Source organism: Chiloscyllium punctatum, chromosome 36 (genome assembly GCF_047496795.1).
Source record: "Chiloscyllium punctatum isolate Juve2018m chromosome 36, sChiPun1.3, whole genome shotgun sequence".
Lineage (NCBI taxonomy): Eukaryota > Metazoa > Chordata > Chondrichthyes > Orectolobiformes > Hemiscylliidae > Chiloscyllium > Chiloscyllium punctatum.
Window position 1 is genome coordinate 74,528,045 of NC_092774.1, and position 12,602 is coordinate 74,540,646.

At 47.3% G+C, this 12,602-nt stretch overlaps 2 non-coding genes across 2 annotated transcripts; one reads left to right on the plus strand and one right to left on the minus strand.

Annotated features, from left to right (window-relative positions):
• Positions 1-5,001: 5,001 nt before the first annotated feature.
• trnae-cuc (transfer RNA glutamic acid (anticodon CUC)) lies at positions 5,002-5,073 on the plus strand. The gene has a single exon. It is a non-coding gene; the product is annotated as a tRNA-Glu (tRNA).
• Positions 5,074-10,046: 4,973 nt separating this feature from the next.
• trnaw-cca (transfer RNA tryptophan (anticodon CCA)) lies at positions 10,047-10,118 on the minus strand. The gene has a single exon. It is a non-coding gene; the product is annotated as a tRNA-Trp (tRNA).
• Positions 10,119-12,602: the final 2,484 nt, after the last annotated feature.

Sequence of the window (12,602 nt, forward strand, 5' to 3'; positions counted from 1 at the left end):
TGAAGAGGATTGGGGAGGAGAGAGAGAATACGGAGTTGAAAAGTGTGAAGTGAAAGAAATTGGTTGCAGAGTGTGGGGAGAGAGAATGGAAGGAGCAGTGGGTGGGGAGAGAATGGACTGGGGCAATGGGTGGGGAGAGAATTCATGGGGCAGTGGATGGGGAGAGATTGGACGGGGAGCAGTGTTCAGGACAGAATAGACACGGGGCAGTGGGTGGGGAGAGAATGGACAGGAGTCAATGGGTGGGGAGAAAATGGATGGGGATAGTGGGTGGGGAGAGAATGGACGGGGGAAGTGGGTAGGGAGAGAATGGACGGGGCAGTGGGTGGGGATAGAATGGACGGGGCAAAGGTTGGGGTGAGAATGGACAGGGTAGAGGGTGGAGAAAGAGAGCAACAATGAATGGCATGAGAAGGTGGGGGAGAGAAGGAATGGATGGGGGCAGCGTGTGGGAGGTGAGAGAAAATGAGTGTAAGGGAAGGGACTGGATTGGGGAAGGCAGAGGGTGTAGCGATAAAGGGAATGGATGGGGACAGAGGGTGGATGAGGGACTGGACAGAGGGCAGAGGGTGCAGAGATAGAATGGACGGGGTGGGAGAGTGGCATGTGTGGGAGAGAGAGAGAAGGGGCTGGTAGGTTAGGGTAGAGAGAGAGAGAATGGGCAGGGATGCTATGGGTGGCGGTGAGGGAATTGACATGGGACGCTATGGGGATGATTGGATGGGGAGGTGAAAATGCATCCCACCCACTCCCAGCATCCCCTTCTCTGCACATGTGCAGTGCAGCCTTTTCTGAATGACACGAGAGACGAGTCTGGAACACTGTGTGAGTGCAGTCACCCTCACATCCTGGCATCAGCAAACCACTGCCTTTCTGTTTTAAAAACTAAATAAAGATGTGGGCTCTATACTAATGATGGCGAGATGTGGCTGAGAAACTGAACAGAGGGTCAGCACTTTCAGGAGAGGGGAGCTGGGCAAAGGCAGGAGGATGGAAGGATGAATTTGGGTTGGAATCCATTGAAAGGTGGAAGAATTGAGAGACAGAGATTTCGGGGAGAAGATAGAGAAGGTTGCTCTGTGCAAACCAAAATTCTCTCATCCTATTTTCTGCCCTGCACTGACAGCAGTGATCTGTTTTCTCAAGTTATTAGCAGAGGAGGATTTGCTTTTCAAGCATGGACAAGAAATTTAGTCAGGGCCTGAATATCTGCAGTGTTTGAATCCAGGAGGGGAAATGTTTGTCTGCAGGAAATGATTTCAAATATCAACATGCATTGAGAATCCCCGTGAATACACACAGCCTGCGTGGGAGTGCTCAAGGGTTCTAATTCCGGAGAGGACTTTAATTTTTCAAGGAAATGTGGACTAGTGTTCTCGCTATAGACGAGGCCTTCATTGGATCATTGAATCTGCCGAGTAACAACGACCCCTGCCCCGTGGAAACTCTATGGGAGCAAATTGAATTCCTCAAACTGATTGTAGTGTCACCATGATTGGGGAGAAGCCAATCGATTGCCGAGAGCTGGAGAGGGGATTACTCGCAGCGCCAGGGACCTGGGTTCAATCCCACCCTCACAGTGACTGTGTGGATTTTGCACTTTCCTATCCCTCCCCCACCCCCTGTCCGCGTCGGTTTCCTCTGGGTGCTCGGGTTTTCTCCCATTTTCCAAAGATGTGCAGGCTAGAGTGGATTGGGCGTTCTAAATTCAGGGATTAGCTGTGGGGTTATCGGGTGGGTCAGTGAGTGGGGTATGTTCTTCGGAGGGTCAGTGTGGACTTGGTGGGCCAAACGGCCTGTTTCCACAGTGAATCCCCCAACGTGTCTGCAGCCTGGCTTCCAGCTCCATCTCTCTGTGCCGAAGCTCCTCCAGTATGTGTATTCCTTCGTTTCCAGCACCTAGAACGTCTCACCTTCTGCAAATCGAAAGACAAGTCCCACCCTGTCCTCTCCAATGTGTGTTGTGTAACTGCTTAATCATTTTTAGTGGCTAAGCAAAGGCTGATAGCCAAGTTCGGAAACCAGGAGGATGGCCTCAATCACGACATTGGGTCATTTCACATGACAGGTAACCCCACTTCACTGTTACGCTCGCTCTCTCTCTCTCACACTCCCTCACACACTCTTACATACTCACACGCTCGAACAGAGCCTTTCCGATAGACATGCTCTCTCTCAGACACACACTAACACACCACCCCACTCACACCCACGCATACATCTTCGCACATGATTATACTCCATCACACACACACTTTACCCAGCATGCACACGCACATACACACTCTCTCTCTCATGCATGCACTCACACATTTGGGGTGAATTTGCATTTGCAGGATTATACAGTTGGAAATAGAACCAGTCTGACTCAAGATTGGGATACAGACAGATCTCACCTCATAGCTTTCATGCGTTGTTTGATGTGAGGTGTTACCTCCTTTTATAAAACATCAAGTTTCCTGGAGAACGTGACTTAAAAGAAGTTCTGGAATGTACATATTAATGAACTGAAATCTGCAGCCCATTTTAAAAGATGAAAGATTTAACAGCAATCTAGGTTTCTTCAATACATCACTTATGTTGAATGACACTATAATGTTTTTGCGATATATTCTGTGTCTTGTGATTCTACACCACAGCTACCTGAAGAAGGAGCAGCACTTCGAAACCTAGTGCTTCCAAATAAACTTGTTAGAATAAACCCTGGTGTTTGTGAGATTTTAAAACTTTGTTTCCAGTGAATACAGCCCACACCTCCCACCGTTGCTAGTAAACTTTGCAATGCCAATGAAACAATGAACCTGAAGTCCTGAAAAAATATACAATTTGTAACAATATGAGCTACTCATTCACTGGTCCTTCTGAGACATGACATTAGTGCTGGAGGCTGAAAGAAATGAGCAGCTTTAAAACAAAAACCTGTTGGACCTCACAGAGTCTAAGCCGGGCGGGAAGTTTAGGTAACCTTTACTGCGACCCTATTTTGTTACAGCTTCAGATTTCCCCAGGAAAAAGGCATACAAAAAGTCGTTTTTAAAGAAAACACCTCCAGCTCAAAATGCACCCACTCTCCCCTCCACACATTTTTTGTTGGTCAGCTGAGTTGTCCGTTTGTAACTGGATACCTGGTACAGCCGGGTAAAACATGCAGCTGGGATGACTGAGTGAACCCTTTCCCGCAACGGCAGTTTCCTTCACTAAAAAGGACATGAGTGAATCAGATGGTGTTTTTACCCCCTAAAAGTGATTTCATCCTTAGATTATGAAGTCCCGATTACTGACCGAACTCTAATTCTGCCATCTACCGCAGTGGGATTCGAACCTGTGACGCCCCAGTGCTGGGTTGATCGGAGCACTTCGCCATCACGCCTTCCATCCCCTTGTGCCGGCACGTGAACTCGATAGTGCCTCCTCAGGTGGGAGGAGCAGGTGAAGCCCTTTTGGAACTTACAGCAGGTGAATGTCCTCCCTCCAGTGTGGACCCACTGGTGGGTCAGCAGTGCAGCTACTGAGTGAACTCTCCCCTGCACATGGGGCACGTGAATGGCTTCTCTCTGTCTGAACCCCTTCCTGCACACTGAGCAGGTGAACGGCCTCACCCCGTTGTGAATGCGTCTGTGGGTTTCCAGCACGGATGGGGAAGGGAATCCTTTCCCACAGTCCCCACATTTCCACGGTTTCCCCATTGGGTGGAGCTTTCCTTGTGTTGCTCTGGGTTTGAAATTACAAACAGAGCGGGGACATAGTCTTTCCCACTGCGAGGGGTGTGATTTTAATTCCCCAATCTGAGAAAATGGTTTGAAGCACTTTTCACAGTCAGCGCAAAATAAGAAAACTGTACATCCCTTCGGGTCTTCCATCCTGGGCTGACAGCGTTGATTTTAAATGGCTGTCCAGTCAGTGTCGATTCGTTTTGGCTGAAAAAATCTTCCTTATCTCATCCCAGCATTTCTTGCCACAAAAAAACTGTGCGGCAGAGTTCATGTATATATTTCCTTGTATGGTATTTTGTAAATTACATTCGTTTTCTGGTTGCTTGTATAGCGTATTTCAGGTTCATTAGCCGCTGTTTAAGTGTGTTGGTAGGTTTGTGGGCCACCATGATGCTGAGAGGGTTGAGTTGTCTGGACATCATTTCCCAGATGTCTTTAATGTAAAGTAATGTGGCTAGGGTTTCTGCAGACGTTGTTTCTGCTTGTGTCAGTTTGTTGATGTGAAATCGGCACACTGGGTTTATTGGGTCGGCAAAAGTGAGGACTGCAGATGCTGGAAACCAGAGTTTAGATCAGAGTGGTGCTAGAAAAGCACAGCATGTCAGACAGCTTCCGATGAGAAGGAAAATCGACGTTTCGGGCAAAAGCCCTTCATCAGGAATAGAGGCAGGACCCCTCCAGGGTGGAGAGATAAATTGGGGGTGGGGTGTGCTGGACCAAAGGTAGCAAAATGCACAATAGGTGAATGGGGTTGGTGATGAAGGTGACAGATCAGAGAGGGGGGTAGAGCAGGTAGTTGGGGATGGAGATTGATAGGTAGGCGAGGTCATGAGCACAGCGCTGAGCTGACAGTTTGGAATTGAGGTAAGGTGGGGGAGGGGAAATGAGGAATCTGATGAAGTCAACATTGATGGCCTGGGGTTGAATTTATCCCAAGTGGAAGATGAGGCGTTCATCCTCCAGGCATCGGGTGGGGAGGGAGCGGCGATGGAGGAGGCCCAGGACCTGCATGTCCTCGGCAGAGTGGGAGGGGGTTTGAAATGTTGGGCCACAGGGCGATGGGGTTGATTGGTGTGGGTGCCCTGTAGATGTTCCCTCAAGCGATGTCACTTAATTCTGCGAGCAGTCTCCACTCTCCCCAATGTAGAGGAGACAGTATCAGGAGCAATAATTACAAGAAATGACATTGTTGGAGACACAGGTGAAAGCCTTCGACCGACCACGGCCCGGATTCGATTTTAGGGAGGGGAAAAAATTTTCAGTAGAGCTATTAGGATCTGTCTGCGTCTCCCTGGTGGTCTAGTGGTTAGGGTTCGGCGCTCTCACCGCCGCGGCCCGGGTTCGATTCCCGGTCAGGGAAACCGTTTTCAGGTGGTTTACAGGCTACCTGTTCTTCTTGAATGCTCTATACAGTCATTTTTTGATCTTCGGAGTTCCTGGGTGCTGCAGTGTGTCGTGGCTCGTTGAAATCGTGTCCTGATTCAGATTTGTTTGTATGTGTAGTGGTGATTGCTTCTGTAGTTAAGTTCTTGGTTCGCGTGTGTTGTTTTCCTATAGACGCTGTTTTGAATTTACCATTGACTGTTCGCTCGACTGTGACATCTGGAAATGGCACTTTGTTGTTGTTCTCCTCTTTTGTGAATTTTATGCCAGGAAGGATATTGTTGATGGTGTTGTAGGTTTCCTCTAATTTGTTTAATTTTTTGATGGTAAAAGTTTCATCGCTGTAGCAGACTCTAAGTTTGGGTTGGATCGTTGGAAAGGCTGTTTGTTCGAGTCTCTGCATTATTGCTTCTGCGAGGAATCCTGACGCTGGTAGTTTCAGGGTATTTCGTTGATTTGCTGGTAGGGCTTGTTACTGAATATGAAGTGGGTGGTAAGGCACAGTTCCCCGAGCTTGACAGTGCTATCTTTGCTGATGAAGTTGGTTCTGTGTTTTTGTCTTTAGTTCTTCGAGTAGTGTCTTCAGTTTTCTTTGGCCACGTTGATGCTAATGGATGTGAACAGAGCTGTCATGTCAAAGGACAACATTATTCCATCTCCTTCTGTCTCAGTGTCTTTGGTGATCAGGAATTCTTGGATGGAATAAATGGAGTGGAGTGAATCTTCGACTAGGTGTTTTAGCCTTCAGTGCAGGCCTTTGACTAGTCTGTATATTGGTGTTCCAAGCAGTGAGACTCTGGTCTAAGGGAGGTTCCTGGTTTGAAGGGGAGGAGATCAACAACAAAGTGCCATTCCTTGATGTCACAGTAGAGCGAAGAGTCAATGGAGAACTTCAAACTGGCATCTACAGAAAAACAATGCACACAAACCAAATCCTTAACCACAGAAGCAATCATCCCAACACCCACAAAAGAAGCTGCATCAGGAGATTATTTCAACGAGCCACTACACACTGCAGCACAGAGAAACTACGAAGAGCACAAGAGAAATACGTATATAGTGTATTTAAGGAGAACGGGTCCCCAATAAACCCCCTCCACCGATTTCTCATTGATGCTTTCAAGTTGACTCTCAAAAATTCGGTTTGACCCTCCATTCTTTCCTGTTTGTTTTTTGTGGGTTTTGAAAGCTTTCGCAATCCTCTCACTGAGTATTGGAGTTGGGAGGTTATGTTGTGGTTCTCGGGGACATTTTTTCGACCACTTTCGGAATATTGTGTACAATTCTGGTCTCCCTCCTATCAGAAGGATATTGTGAAATTTGAGAGGGTTCTGAAGCACCAATGGGTCTACAGAGACGAAGAGGCCCTTCTGCTGCCCTGAGTGTGGGAAGGCCTTCAGTGATTCCTCTGCCCTGCTGACGCACCAGTTGGTCCACACCGGGGAAGGCTGTTTATCCGGCCCCAAGTGCGAGATGGCCTTCAGCATTTCTTCCCACCTGTTGAGACACCAGTGGGTCCATATTGAGGAGAGGTCGTTCTTCTGCCCGATTGCAGGAAGGGCTTTGCTCTTTCTTCCGACCTGCTGGCCCATTGGTGGGTCCACATGGGGGAGAGGTCGCTCAGTTGCGTAAGTGCAGGAAGTACTTCGTCAATTCCTCAGGCCTGCTGATGCACCAGTCCGTCCACACCGGGGAGATGCCATTCTCCTGCCCGAATGTGGGAAGGACTTTACCCGCTCCTCCACACTGCTGAAGCACCAGCTGGCCACACGGGTGGATGGGGTCGGAGGGGGGAGGCCTTTCTGCTGCCCTGAATGCGGGAAGTCCTTCAGCAATTCCTCCGCCCTGCTGAAGCACCAGTGTGTCCACACCGGGGAGAGGACCTTCAGCTGGCCCGAGTGTGGGAAGAGGTTCATGTTTTCCTGCAACTTGCGGAAGCACCAGCGGGGGCACCAGCGCTCCCGGCAATCAGATCCCACCGGTGACGCTGCCTTGAGTCACCCTCAAGGACTGAACCTCCTGCCAGTTCTGACAGTGGGTGCAGTGGGGGAGTAGGTAGGCTGTATTTGTTTTCTTCTGGACTGCAATTGCCTCCCCCACCCCCCACAACCACAACCTCATGGTGGCTCACGGTTGGCACTGCTGCCTCATGGCACCAGGAACCCAGGAATACTTCCATCCTTGGGGGTCTGCGTGCAATTTATGGAGGGTCGGAAAATGGATCGGAGTGGGTTACTCTTCGGAGAATCTGTGCAGATGTGTTGGGCTGAAGGACATGTCTCCACACTGTAGGAGTTCAACCATCATATGAACTTTGTTTTCATTGGAAACTGCTGCACATTGAGCCAGGGACTGCACATTTCCAAATGAAATGATCCAGAGAAACCTAAGACTGCAAGAGCATTGGAGCAGAAGTTAGGCCATTCGGCCCATCGAGTCTACTCAGCCATTCGTTAATGACAAATGTAGTGCAGATGAGATTAGCTACAGTGTGGAAACAGGCCATTTGTCCCAACAAGTCCACATCGACCCTCCGAAGAGTAACCCATCCAGACCCATTTCCCTCTGACGAATGTACCTAACTCTATGGGCAGTTAAGCATGGCCAATCGACATGACCTAAACATATTTGGACTATGGAAGAAAACAGGACCACCCAGAGAAAACCCACGCAGACACTGGGAGAATATGAAAACTCCTCACAGACAGCCACCCAAGGCTGGAATCTAACCTGGGTCCCTGGCACGGTGAGCCTGCAGTGGTAAACACTGAGCCACTACATGTTGCAACCCGAAGTAGGCAAGCAGGAGGTTGGGAGAATGCAGCAAGCCAGGCAGCACCAGGATGTGGAGTAGTCAGCGTTTTGGGTATTAACCCTTCTTCAGGACTGAACCGTTGACTTCTCTGTGAGAAACGATTTACGGGAATGTTGCTGGGGGTTGGAGGGTTTCAGCTACAGGGAGCGACTGAATAAGGCTGGAAGCTGGATTTGCTCAAGGCTTGTATTTTTAACTCATTTAAATGGTACCTACTGTATGGGGTTATGGTTTACATTAAAACCGGAGGATCATATCAGAGTGTTTATATTTAGCAGTGGTAGTTGGTAAAATGCACTCTCTGGAGGAGCACATTCTATGATGCTGCATTTCTTGCCCTCTGCCCTTCCACCATTTCTTATCTCCCATCTTGAATTTATATTTTTTTTGGTCAGATTTAATTTCATTTTAATCAGACTTGCGATTCACTGTGTGCTATTAATTTGTTTGCTCGAATATTGTAAGTCAAAATTAATGCTGTAATTTAATTTCTGATGTCAGAGTTTGACATTGAATGTGCAGGTGTGAATACCAGTAAGTTGTGAAAATAAATCAAGAACTTGTGGTTTTTAACAAAAAGAGCAGTTCACTGATATTCATGGCATTGTCTCTTTTGGGTGTGATGATTCAAATCTGACCAACAAACCGTTTCATGCAGTCATCCAACTGAATAAAAATTTTCTTTAATTTAATTAAAGAAAATAACTCTGGCGGGCTAAGATTTATGCAATCTATTTATAAGATTATGCCCATTGCTCGTGATATGGTCTCGTCCACATTGGGGAAACTTGACGCCAACTAGCGGAACATTTCAGGGAAGAATTCTGGGACTCTAAATCTAACCGACACACCGCCCTGTGGCGGAACACTTTAACTCCCCCTCCCATTCCACCAAGGACATGCAAGTCCTGGGCCTCCTGCACTGCCAAATTCTTGCTTCCCGACACTTGTCGGAAAAACACCTCAACTTCTGCTCTAGGGCCCTCCAACCACATGGTATCAATGCAGATTTCATCAGTTTCCTTATTTCCTCTCCCCCACCTTGTCCCAGATCCAACCTTCCAATTCGACACCAACCTCTTGACCTGTCATTCCTGTCCACCTTGCTTCTCACCTATTTACTTCACCCTCATCTCTGACCTATCACCATCAATCCCGACCTCCATCTATCTATTGCACTCCCATCTACCTTCACTCCAGCCCCACTTCCTTCCCATTTATCTCTCAGCCCCCTTGGGCCACCCTTTATTCCTGATGAAGAGATTATGCTCGAAACCAAGACTGTGATGAAGCGACATCCTCAACAAATAGGAAATAGCTCCCAAGTCAGATTTCATCCCCTCTTCTGTTTCCCAGTTCTTTCAGAAATAAGGAATGTCTTTTCCTTCCACTAGAAAGTGGTCTTCCACTTTGTGCTGTCTGAAGTGTTATCCCTCACCACTCCTTCAGACACCTTTTAAGAATCCTTTCAACCTGTTTTTCTAACAATTGTAGAGGTGACCAAAAGCAAACATTTCACTCCTTCTCAATGCCCCATTTCTCCTCCTATGAGCCATTTTGTCATGTTGTCTATGTTACAAGCAGCCGAGTGCACTTGGTTTCTGAATTGAAATTTGGCCATTGAAGGGAACAGGATTAATATTTATCGATGGCTAGCTGTGTATACACTAACTGTAATTATCCACCAATATGATGTCTTTTGTTCCACCAAAATTGGAAACAATGATCTGTGTTTATATTGCAGTCGGATGTAGAAAATCATCCCAGCGATCTTCACGTTAGTATAGTTTACTGAGGCCATAACATCATTACGTGGCAGTTTGATGTGACTAAAACCTGGATGGAAATCTCTAGATTATGTTGTAAAAATATCGGTATAATGTGATTCACACTGCGCTGTCACCAACTGAACGAAGCGGCTGTGTGTTTTAATCCCGTGATGAACAGTTTGTATTTTACTTCTCACATTGCGGGGAGCTGAGCATTTACCCAAACAATGGGCACACCACCTCCCTGACACAGTGTTCACAAATCAAACTGACAGCAAAGATTCACGTGTGATCGAAAGTTTCCGCAAAGAACTTTCAATACAACGTACTCTTTTCTTCATTCGACATGTTAGATGTTGATTGTAGTGAGCCTGACGTGATTTGAACACGCAACCGTCTGATCTGGAGTCAGACGCGCTACCGTTGCGCCACAAGCTCACGGATGGCCCATGCGCTCTATTCATGCTTAAGGGAAGTGATCGCACTACAATGATTTTACGTTCATGTCTGTTCTGTTTCTCCCCCTTCTCCTTCTGTCTCTCGAAACAATTTCCAACTCTCTCTCAATAAAAATCTGAAAGAACTGCGGATGCTGTATATCAGGAACAAAAAACAGGAGTTGCCGGTGACCCTTCCACAGAACAGATGGTGATTGGGAAAATGTCGGTTTATATGCAGGAGATATTGTGGGAGGAAGGCGGAGATCAGGACAGAGCCCAAAGCGAGGGAAGAACTGTTGGACAGAAAAAGGAGTTGATAACGATCTGCGTGGGAGGGTGAATAACTGTTAATGGAGACTGTTCGTGGCGAAGTAGTGTGGAATGACAGACTATGTGATAACAAGACTTGGTGTGTGTGGAAGGGACGAGGATACTATGGAGTTCAGGTCCTCGAATGATTGAATTGGATATTGGGACCAGAGGGATGTATGGTCCCCAAGTGCAATATTCGGTGCTCTTCGTTCTGCTGGTGCTGAGCTTCGCTGGAACACAACAGCAAACCTGAGACAGAGATGTTGGCCGGGGAACAGGGTGGGGTGTGGAATTGGCAGGCAACTGGAAGCTCAGGGTCTTTTTTGCAGGCAGAACGTAGATGTTCTGTGCAGCAGTCACCCAGTTAAGGCTTCGTTTTCCCCAATGTAGATGAGGCAACATTGTGAGCAGCAAATGCAGTAGACTGGGTTGTGGAAAGTGCAGGTAAAGGGCCACTTCACCTGGAATGTAAGTTTGGCTCCTTGGATAGCGAGGAGGGAATAGGTAAATGGGCTGGTGACACACATTCGGCACTTGCAGGGGAAAGTGCATCTCAACCTGCAAGTTTACTTTGAGAAAATCCTGGACTTGAACTCCCAAGTCTCTTTACATTTCGGATTTCTGCATTTTCTCCCCATAATCTTCTGTTCAAACATTGACTATCTATGTCAGGGCAGCACCAGTGATTTCCTGACATATGGATTGTATTTGGGGATATCAAGGAACGTCAGGAACTGTGAGTACCTCAGGAGCAATCGTTATTCCTGGGGGAGGCAGAGAGGAATGTGGTGTGGTCCTGTAAACTCCAGAACTTTGAAAACTTCATGAGTCAGCAATAACTCTTTCTGGACCAAGAAACGAAAGGGCCAATGAGAAACTGCTACAAGGGAGTTAACAAATAACATACATTAACTATCACTGGGAAGGAGGAGGCAAAACAATGAGCAGTTCCTTTGGACAGATGAGATAATGGTGTTTAATAACTGTGTGACAGAAGGACAATTAATTCTGCCTGTAGAAGGAACGCCTTGGCATAAAGGGGTTAATTGCAGGACAGGCTGTTTCAAACAGGTGGAAAACCCTCAAAGATAAGAAGGCAAGCTACAGACCTGAGGTCTCTAGAGGTGTGGGGAGGTGGTATCCAAATCTAAAGCCCAGCACACTCACGCAGCACTACTCTGCTTCTGGGCTCTCAGCAGCTGGATTCTGCATCAGTTTAATGTAGGTCCTATATCTCTGACAACATCGGTACACAAGGTAGTGAAGAAAGGTTTCAGCACACTGGCCTTCATCAGTTAGGGAATTGAGTACAGATGTTGGCAAGTTACGTGGTAGTTATACAGGACGTTGATGAGGCCGCACCTGGAATATTGTGATCAGTTTTGGTCCCCTTGGTGTTCTGACTTCTGACCTCTTCAACTCTGGGTTTGTGTTGAACTTGATGGGATACTTTGTCCAACTCAGCATGTTTAAACAGTATCTCTCAGAGGGATTCATCTGAAACTTTTCAGGAGGTGAGCTCAACAAGATTGAACTATTCAAAGTTACTTGGACTCTATTTTAAACTTACATCAGGACCAGAAGTCAGAGACACGTACAGCATGGAAACAGACACTTCGGTCCAACTTGTCCATGCTGACCTGATATCCGAAATTAATTTAGTCCCATTTGACAACACCTGACCCACATACTCTGGCAGCTCATTTCATATAAGTACCACCCTCTGCATGAAGATGTCGTCCCTTTTCATATATTTCGCCTCTCACCCTAAACCTATGCCCTCTAGTTCTGGACTCCCCCAGCCCAGGGAAAAGACCTTGTCTATTACCCTGTCCATGCCCCTCATGATTTTATAACCGCTATTAGGTCACTTCTCTGCCTCCGATGCTCCAGTGAAAACAACCCCACGTTATTCAGCCGCTCCCTGCAGCTCAAACCCTCCAACCCCCAGCAACATTCATGTAAATCTTTTCTCATAGATAAGTCACTCTTTCAGTAATGAAGAAGGGTTAATACCCAAAACGCTGACTACTCCACATCCTGGTGCTGCCTGGCTTGCTGTATTCTCCCAACCCCCGGCTTGCCAACCTCGGGTTGCAATATGTAGTGGCTCAGTGGTTACACCTGCAGCCTCACAGTGCCAGGGACCCAGGTTTTATTCCAGCCTTGG